This window comes from Eulemur rufifrons, chromosome 3 (genome assembly GCF_041146395.1).
Source record: "Eulemur rufifrons isolate Redbay chromosome 3, OSU_ERuf_1, whole genome shotgun sequence".
Classification (NCBI taxonomy): Eukaryota; Metazoa; Chordata; class Mammalia; order Primates; family Lemuridae; genus Eulemur; species Eulemur rufifrons.
In genome coordinates this window covers 19,918,481-19,924,921 of record NC_090985.1, presented here as the reverse complement: position 1 = coordinate 19,924,921, position 6,441 = coordinate 19,918,481, and the positions used below count along the sequence as shown (strand labels likewise).

The 6,441-nt window shown below is 39.5% G+C and overlaps 1 pseudogene; it reads right to left on the bottom strand.

Annotated features, from left to right (window-relative positions):
• Window positions 1–3,679: 3,679 nt before the first annotated feature.
• Window positions 3,680–4,581, bottom strand: LOC138381523 (pleckstrin homology domain-containing family A member 3 pseudogene; annotated as a pseudogene).
• Between the last annotated feature and the right edge of the window lie 1,860 nt (window positions 4,582–6,441).

The following is a 6,441-nucleotide window of genomic DNA, read 5'->3' as shown; positions in this document are numbered from 1 at the left end:
ATACATGTATATTTATAAGCTTTATATAAAATATGCACATGCTTTTCACCATGCTCCATGTACCTCTGGCCTTCATTTCTATATTCTTCCTTTAGTTTCTTTGGCTTCAACCTGGGTATTTCCTACCGACATTTTTACTATTAATACTCTCTTCTTCCTTGTCCAATCTACTGTTATATCCATCAGAGGTTTTAATTTTAGTAATGTCTTTCTTTGCAAGAATTTCTATTTTATTTCTTTTTATACAGTTCTCTATTGAAATTCTTTACCATGTCCTGTATTTTGAATATATTAATGACAATTACTTTAAAGACCATGTCTGATAATTACAATTTCTAGATAACCAGTTAATCTGTTCCCATTACATATTTGTTTCCCTAGATTTAGGCACTTGGTCCTAGGTGGCCCTGAGGCAGCCTCAATGTCCAGTGCTGAAAATCAGCAAATGCCCCAAAGAGAAAACATGGTGGAGAACATCTAACTCAACCCAGTATGCTTTCCTTCTCTCCAGGCTCTTGGCTGCCCAAGTCCAGGATGCCTGATTTCTCTCCAAACATCTGTTGATTTCTTTGTTTTCAAAACAGACTTTTTCGGTTCTTTGTGACAGGCAGCTTAGTCTAAGTAAAACCTATTTCATCATTGCCAGAATTGGAAGACTGCTGCTGCTGTTATTTCTGCATGCTGTTGTGAGAGATACTCCATGCAGGTCTTGTTGAGACTAGATGAGAAATAGCTACCAGATCTGTGGATTTATTGTTGGATATAGTTGCTGATGAGATTTTCTGATGTTTCTCTCAGGGCAGAGAGTTAGCATACATTTCCCATTATATAAGGGACATTTCTATGTAAGTGTGATACTTTTAGAAAAAGGGTGTGTATGGGTGTTGCACAATGGGGTGGACTATTTAGACTTTTGTCATTTTTTTTCAACCTCATAACATCTAGAATCCTCAAGTTACATGAATTCTCACTGTGCAATCTTGATGGTGTTATTACAAGTGGCAAAATGTCCAGATAAAATCTCTCTGAAGCTCACAGCAATAATTGTATATAACACAAACATAAGCCAGGCAATCAGATGTTTCTGTCCAGTATTTTGAATTTGAAACAAATCATGCCAAGGGGCACTGGAGAATTTGCACTAACAGCATACACGGAGTTCATTACATAAGGGAGAGATTCCAATGTCCAACAGCAGCATACTTCAAGCAGTGTCCAACTGTAGCATGATTTTGTAGTTCTGGCTGCTGTGCCTTCTTTGTTTTCCACCCATTTTCTGTGTTCCACTGGAAATTTAACATTAATTCTGTAAGCTATCCAACAGCCTGATAGTAATTCCCTTCTAGTGTAAGTAAATTTGGATTTTCAGGTAAGTTTCGGAGCCAGTTCCTGAGTGCTGTCCTCTCCCAATCCCCCAGATTCCCAGATGGATCTTATTTCTCCTCCCTGAAAGGATTGGGAGCATACAGATAGGAGAAAGGAAAAACAGGGACACTGTGAGCGCAGGTGCAACATAAGCAAATCACAGAGGTGTGTGTAGGGGGCATTTATATAAGACAAGTACTGAGGAGTACTGAAGATTGAAGATCCCACCTGGATTCAAGGAAAGAACTTGAGTCTGAGTTGAGGAATTGAGTTTGGAAGGATGTTTGATGAATTAGACCACAGAGGATCTTTAATGCCATAATACTAATCTGAACCTTATCATGTAGGTCAAAGGGAACCATATAAATATAAAGGACAGGAGAATGACAATTCTATGGATGTCTTAGAAACACAATATTTATTTGCATAAAAGATGTGTTGAGAAACTTAGTGGCTTGAGGGAGTGTTACAAGTTGTGAGGATCTGACATGTGAGCATTCTCTCTCTCACTCTCTCTCTCTCTCTCTGAGATATCTGAGACTCTCAAAACATGTGTCAAGCCAGGAGTGGTAGCTGAGACCTGTAATTCCAGGAAGCTGAGGCAGGAGGATCACTTGAGTCTAGGAGTTCAAGAGCAGCCTGTGCAACATAGCCAGACCTTGTCTCTACAACACTTAAGTGCATATATAGTATTAACAGTCATCGAGTGCCGGGCAGATGGGAGGGGGAAAGAGGGGATGGGTATATACACACCTAATGGGTGCAGGGCACACTGTCTGGGGGACGGACACACTTGGAGCTCTGACTCAGGTAGGGCAAGCGCAATATATGTAACCTAAACATTTGTACCCCCATAATATACTGAAATTAAAAAAATAAATAAAATAAATAAAAAATAAATAAAATCAATTAATATAGAAAAGAGAAAAAAAAAAAGTTAACCAAGTGTGGTGGTGTGTGCCTGTAGTCCTAGCTACATAGGAGGCTGAGGTGGAAGGATTGCTTGAGCCCAGGAGTTTGAGGTTGCAGTGAACTATGATACCACTGCACTCCAGCCTGGGGGACAGAGAAAGACCCTGTCTCTGGAAAAAAAAATGTCAAGAATAGATTCAAAATAGAATTAGGAAATAAATCTCTGAAGATGGGTTATAAAGGAATGATGAACAAAGGAGCCCCAAAAGGAGTTTGGGTTTAGATTATAGGTTACTTCTGTAACCCTACAATCTAAGCTTTTGTGTTGCATCTACCTGTTGATTCTAATAATTTAAAACCAATAAACAGCACTTATATTTTATGCTGCAAGATTAATTTACTACAAATCTTGGAGCCTTATGATATGATTGACCCCTTTGTATGGGTCAATGTCATCACCCCTGGGAATGTTCTAAATATCAGGATCAACTTGATTATCTTAATCATAGAGTCATATCACATATTTGGATTTATTTTATAATTTACCATTGACTTTCTATATAACTTTCTTTTATACTTAGTTTTCTTTTTTTTTTTTCCATTGAAAGTTGTTTATTTCTCTGGTGTACGTGAGCAAGGTCACCACAACATCAACCTCTTTTCTAGAACAACGTAAGTAACAATGTATACACATCTTAAATTTGGTAAGTTAGGATGCAATCATCTTTTGATAAAACAAGAAAATAAATAAATAAAAATTAAATACTTTAACCCAACATTTGGTATCGACAAATCAGTAGTGTCAACTTCACATATGAAGGACAGTACAGTATGGTTGTTTAAAAGTGCTCAGTATGTCATGGTATTTGGGCTAAAGATATTTTGAATATTGGTTCCTTTGTGATTAAAGGAATGTAATACAATCACCATCAAGCTGCTATCATAACTCATTTTTAGCTGGGGCAAAATGACCATTTGGTCCATGGCACAAGTTACATGTATCACACTTCTGTCAAACTGAAACCTTGTAAGATTTCATGTTTATAAGCTACAATACACACTGACCAAGCTGTCAGTCCCTCACAGTTTTTTAGAAAAATATCTACATTTTTCCTTATGGATGTCAACATGTTACACCATCATTTGTTTTTAAAAAACAAACAAAAATAGAGATGCACATTCATACTGTGAAGTTATTAGGAAAATACTTTTGCAAACCAACTATATAAAGATAAAATACACTTCAAAAGTATGTGGGTTGCTTTTTCATTTGTTTGTTTTACAATATTCTATAAAGTGCAGAGAATCCTAAGTAAAGGGAAAAACTACTCCCTATAACAATAGTTTATTACAGCAGCTTTTGCATAGCAATACTTAGAGGAAGTTGGACACTTCAGCTTCTTCAGGAAGAGAAGGACGGAAGAGGATCTTCCGATTCAGATTTTTTTTTGGCCATAAGTCTGCTTTCTTCAGGAATGGTTACTGATGCCAAATCTCCATTAAGTGTATTTCTTGAACAGTGAACAGGTCTATCTCGGTCTTCAAGGAGAATATCATTACAAGAGTCTGTATCTGAGTAGGTTCTTTGGCTTCGCTGGGAGAGTCAGTGAAGTGTAGACACTGGTTCTTTTACAGAGTGGCTACTCCTCTCTGAAGTGCAAGAACCAGGGTGGCTGACAGAATGTTTCATCATTTGAACAGGAGAAGGTGACACAGGAGAAACTAACGGATCCGGATGGGGCAGTTGAAACATCTCAGGTTTAAACTTGGCATTTGCTATCGTCACACATTCCTCAAGTGTTATGATGAATGTATTACATGTGGCACTTTGCAGAGAAGAGGCTTCATTCATGTTCTCTACGCTGGGAGATGAATGATTCTCATCATGGTGAACAAATTCCTGGATCGTGTGAACTTGCTGCATTAAGAGGTCACAGTAGAGGCGAAGTTCAGACATTTTGGTTTTCAGAGACTCACTTGTTTCACTTACTTCTTTTTCTTTTTTAGTCCTAGTATCAGTCAAACATGCTTTGGAGCTTCCCAGAGCAACCAGCCACCTCTGTCTTTCAGCTGTATTCACTGCCTTCATGTAGAAATGCTGCTCTCCTGGAATGATTAATTCATTCTCGTGTTGTCTGCTGAATGGACTTTAATTTCACAAACTGCCATCTTTATACTTCCTTTGCTCCCTTTGCAAACATCATCCTGTGAATCATAGTAGAATAGGATTCCATTATCTAAAACAAACCAACGAGGCTGCCAACCTGTGAGAAAGTTGGTCCACTTGTACAGAACCCCCTCCATGCTTCAGAGCCACGCATGCTTCCAAGTCCTCAGAGAGCAGGATCCTGGTCTTGGCATGAGACACATAGGCTGGGGACACAATTCCTCTCCAAAGAGAAGTAACTGAACGCTGAGAGGTAGAGTGACTTGTGAAAGTTCACCAGGCAGAAAGTGGCAGAGCTGAGATGAACACTCAGATCTGCAGACAGTAAATCATGTGCAGACTCCAAATCACTCCCTCAGAATGAGAAAAAGACAGGAAGCCTGCATGTTCTTGCATATTCTTAGATTCTCATGACTTTTCTCATGGGAGGGGCTGATAATGTCTGTGACCTGCCATTGCATCATGATAACGAAGATTTTTCTATGTATTCTAGAACAATCAGATGCACATGGGATACAGCCTGGGCAGAATGGAAAAGGAGACTGAGGAGCTCTTGGGTGAGCACAGTCAGGCCACCCACTTAGGGTGTGTGCTTGGTGCACATCCTTCAAGGGCACGGTGCATGCCACAGCTGCCACAGACTTACACGTGTTTTACAACAACTCTCTAGCAGGTAGAAGTAGAGGATCTTATTCTACAAAAGCCTTGTATTAGCAGTATTCCAAGAGATAGAAATAACGTGTCTTGAAGAAGGAGTGCCTTTTGCTAATCCTCCTAGAAGCATCTTGTGGGCTGTGATTGCCCCGTGTCCAGTCCCCCTTTCCTTGTTCCTTCCACATGACTGCTGCTCTCAAATATCAGTACCAGCTACAAGCCAACATTAGAGATGTTTGAGCTTCACATACCTTGTGTGGAGTGGGTGTTTAATATTTATTACATTCAGAGTTGTGTTAGGTCTCCCATGGGTTTCATAAGGTAAAATCAAAGGACATAGGCTTTGGGGTCAGACAAGCTGGGGTTCAAATTTCCACAGCTACTTAGGAGAGTGGAATAAGTTACCTACCTTCATTGTCCTCATGGTAAGATTCATGGTCCTCACTGGTAAAATGTGAAGCATAAAACCTGCAGGATTGGGAGGCATAAAGGATATATATTATGTTGAGTTCAGTGCCTAGTATGTGGTTGGCACTCAATTAACAGCAGCTAGAGAGAGAGAAACGTTTGTTGGTAATGAATGTAGACTGTAGTGTCTGCACCACATGTCCATAACAGCACTAGTCACAATAACCCAGGTATGGAACCAACCTAAGTGTCCATGGAGGGATGAATGGATGAAGAAAATGTGGTATATGTGCACAGTGGAATACTATTCAGCCTTAAGAATGATGGAAATCCTGTCATTTGCAACACTATGCATAAACTTGTAGGGCCTTGTACCAAGTGAAAAAGTCAGACACAGGAAGGTAAATACTGCATTATCTCACTTATATATGGAATCTAGAAAAGTCGATCTCATAGAAGCAGAGAGTAGAATGGGGGTTACTGGGGGCCGGGGCAGGGGGAGGACTGGGAAACTACAGGTCAGGGGTACAAAGTTTCAGTGAAGAGTAACAGCTTGAAGACCTGAATTGTGCACCATGGCAACTACGGTTAATAACAATGCACTGTGTTCTCACAAAGTGCTAAGAGAGTAGATTTTAAGTGTTCTCACCACAAATAACTGTTAAGTAGGTGAGGTCATGTATACATTAATTATTATGTAGCCATTCCACACATTCTGGATATCAAAACATCATGTTGTATACCATAAATAAATACAATTTTATGTGTCAATTAAAAATAAATTTACAAGAAAAAAGAGCAGACTATGGAGTCCAATTGGCTGGAGTCAAGGTCAGGCTCTATCTACACTAGCTGTGTGGCATTGACAGCAGGTCCCTAAGCTTCCTGCGCTTCATTTCCTCTGCTGTAAAATAGTTTCTTGGGAGGAAATGGCA